The sequence below is a fragment of the Myotis davidii genome, unplaced genomic scaffold (genome assembly GCF_000327345.1).
Source record: "Myotis davidii unplaced genomic scaffold, ASM32734v1 scaffold944, whole genome shotgun sequence".
Classification (NCBI taxonomy): Eukaryota; Metazoa; Chordata; class Mammalia; order Chiroptera; family Vespertilionidae; genus Myotis; species Myotis davidii.
The window spans coordinates 1671819-1675210 of record NW_006296283.1 but is presented as its reverse complement, the minus strand read 5'-3'; the positions used below and the strand labels follow the sequence as shown (position 1 = coordinate 1675210).

Genomic DNA, 3392 nt, shown 5'->3' with positions numbered 1-3392 from the left:
TTGCCACAATTAACTACCAAATGGTACCCAGGTCTGGAAAACCACAGAGAAGGTGGACTCCTGGGCTCCTCTCACTTTGGCCTCTGAGGGGCTGAGGGTCTGTTCCTGAGATAGGACAGGCAATGGCTCATGACTCTAGGTCAGTGATGGCGAACCTATGACACGCGTGTCAGAGGTGACACGCGAACTCATTTTTTTGGTTGATTTTTTGTTAAATGGCATTTAAATATGTAAAATATCAAAAATGTAAGTCTTTGTTTTACTATGGTTGTAAATATAAAAAAATTTCTATATGTGACACGGCACCAGGGTTAAGTTAGGGTTTTTCAAAATGCTGACACGCCGAGCTCAAAAGGTTCGCCTCACTGCTCTAGGTATAGGTGTCCAGGCTCTGCTCACCTAGGCTAGAGCTAAGGGGGGCCAGGAAGAAGAAGGGGCATGTGGGGGTGGGAAACAGGAAAGAAAAACACTCCTTCGAATTGTAAGACAGGGCAGAGTCTATTTATACTGGGTTTAATTAACTCCACTCCCTGGTGTCACTAAAGCAGCAATCACACTGCAGACAGCACGGATTTGATTGGCAAGAGATGCACCAGGCAGAATATTAAGGCAATGGGCCCTATAAATAGGCCTAATCGCAGCCCCTTGGTAGAAGATGGTGAGGAAGACACAAATCAGGCCTGGCACTATGCCCCAGACCTGTTTTCCTAAGCACCATGTTGGAACCCCTAGTTGCAAGGGGTGTGAGTGGGGCTGAGTGAATGTGGCAGGGAGGGCTTGAAGTGCTATGTGACCTTGTGTAAGTTGCTTGCCTTCTCTGATTATCTGATTCTATTTCCCATTCCACACATGGAGAGGGTCACTGCTAAGTGGTTAGTCCTAATGTATCACACCAACATCTTCAACAAGCAGGTGTACTCACTCCTTTGCTCCCTCTGCCCTCCTTCCCAGCCCTTCCTTCCGCCCTACTTGTTCTCTCCTCCCCTTCCCAGGCCAGCACTTTTCGTCATCTGAGACGATCATTCTGCTCTCCAACTCGTTTTCCAGTAATGACATCCTCAGCTTCTCAGACCTGAACCTGCCTTGAATCCTTATCAGAGCCCAGTGTTACCTCCTCATCTCCTCACTTCCCTCCTATCAAATGACCAAAGTGGGGCCAGTTATTCCTATCTGAAGAATCTAACCCGCTGAGACTTCCCCACTCCTTTCAAGGAGAATCCTACCACTGTGTGTGTGTGTGTGTGTGTGTGTGTGTGTAGTTTAAATCCTCACCTGAGTATAATTTCCAATTGATTTTACTAGGGCCTGGGCTGGGAATGAGCTTGCAACGGAGATATGTGCCCTTGACCAGAATCGAACCCAGGATCCTTCGGTCCTCAGGTTGATGCTCTGTCCAGAGCCAAATTGGCTAGAGCCTTTGTATTTGTATTGATGCAAATTTGCTGGCCATCCTAACAGTTCTGCACTCCAGTTTTCCCTTCTGTAAGATGGGGAGGGGATTAAAAGCAGAAGACACTTTTCTGTGCACATCTTTTTTGTTGTTGTTGTTGTTAATCCTTACCAGAGAGTATTTTTCCCATTGATTTTTTTAGAGAGAGTAGAAGGGAGGGAAGAAAGGAAACAGGGCAAGAGGGAGAGAGAGAGATACAGAGAGACAGAGAAGTATCGATTGGTTGCCTCATACACTAGGTGCTGGGGATGCACCTGCAACCCAAGTACGTGCCCTTGACTAAGAATCAAACCCGAGACCCTATGGTGTGTGGGCTGACGCTCTAACCACTAAGCACACTGACCAGGGCAGTGCACATCTTGAAATGCATTCTTGTGGTTGTTTATCACATGTCTGTGTGTATGTACACGCATGTACAAGGGGGTAATTCAGGCACAAATCTCCCAAACAAGAAAGTAACAGATCGCCGAAATCGGTTTGGCTCAGTGGATAGAGCATCGGCCTGCGGACTGAAAGGTCCCAGGTTCGATTCCGGTCAAGGGCATGTACCTGGGTTGCGGGCACATCCCTAGTGGGGGATGTGCAGGAGGCGGCTGATCGATGTTTCTCTCTCATCGATGTTTCTGACTCTCTATCTCTCTCCCTTCCTCTCTGTAAAAAATCAATAAAATATATTTAAAAAAAAAAGAAAGTAACAGATCCATTCAAAAATTTAAAAAATGAGTATAACTGGCGGGTAGTTTACTCATTCTGTCTGCAAATATCTACTCGTACTACCGACACAATACCATGGCAAGGAGTTTGGACTGGGATCCCCAGGCTTGTGCTGTCCAACATGGTAGCCACTAGCTACATGTGGCTTGGAGCACTTGGAATGTGGCTAGTCTGAACTGAGCTGTAGCTTAAGGGTAAAATATAAACAGAATTTAAATACTTAATAGGAAAAAAGAATGCAAGATATCTCAAAGTATTTTACAGTCCTCATTCATGAGGGATATGTTTCAAGACCCTAGGTGGATGCCTAAAACCACAGATAGTACTGAACCCTTATATACATGATATTTTTTCTATACATACCTATGATAAAGTTTGATTTGTAAATTAGGCACAGTAAGAAATTAACAACAACCATGAAACAATTACAAGATACTGTAATAGAAGTTAATGTGAATGGCTTTGGGGCAAAATAAAGGTTACCTGAACTCAAGCACTGTGGTACCTGGCAGGTGACCTGATAACCTAGTCAGCGTTAAGTGACTCTGGGAGCAACTACAGAGTGGGACACCTGCGAGCTTTCATCAGGCTCCTCAAAATGGAGTGCAACTAAAAATTTGTGAGTTATTTCCTGAATTTTCCATTTAATATTTGCAAACTGTGGTTGATCCAGGATAACTGAGGCCATAAAAGCAAAACCGGAGATAAGCAGGGAAGGACTGTATATGTATCGATTACATGCTGAAATGATCCTATTTCAGCTATACCGAGTTAAATAAAACATATTACTAAATTAATATCACCTGTTTCTTTTTACTTTTATTTTTCATCCTCATCCGAGGATAAGTTTTTATTAATTTCAGAGAGAGGGAGAGCGGGGGCGGGAGAGAGAGGATAAGAGACCCACCGGTTGCCTCCCGCTCCCGCCAGGGGATCAAACCCACAACCTAGTTCTGTGCCCTGACCGGGATGGCGCTCCAACCGGCCCGAGTCGCCGGCCTGGACTCTTTTTACGTTTAGAATCACATTTGTGGTTCACATATTCCTAAGGAGCGGCACTACCTTGGCGAACCTGGTAAGAACCACGGACTCTTTCAGAAAATGAACCTATCCCGTCTCTCCAAAGCTGCTTATAATGTCGGAAGCGCATGGATCCTCCCGCACACCCTCTCGGAACACCGGCCCCAGGCCAGGAACCATTGCGCGGGAAGCGGGCCCGCGCGGAGGG

General features: G+C 45.7%; 1 protein-coding gene across 1 annotated transcript in view; it reads right to left on the bottom strand.

The window, feature by feature from the left end:
* The window catches only part of LOC102755014 (WAS protein family homolog 1), a 19653-nt gene that overhangs the window by 15689 nt on the left and 572 nt on the right, over positions 1–3392 (bottom strand). The gene's annotated exons all lie outside the window — the stretch shown is intronic.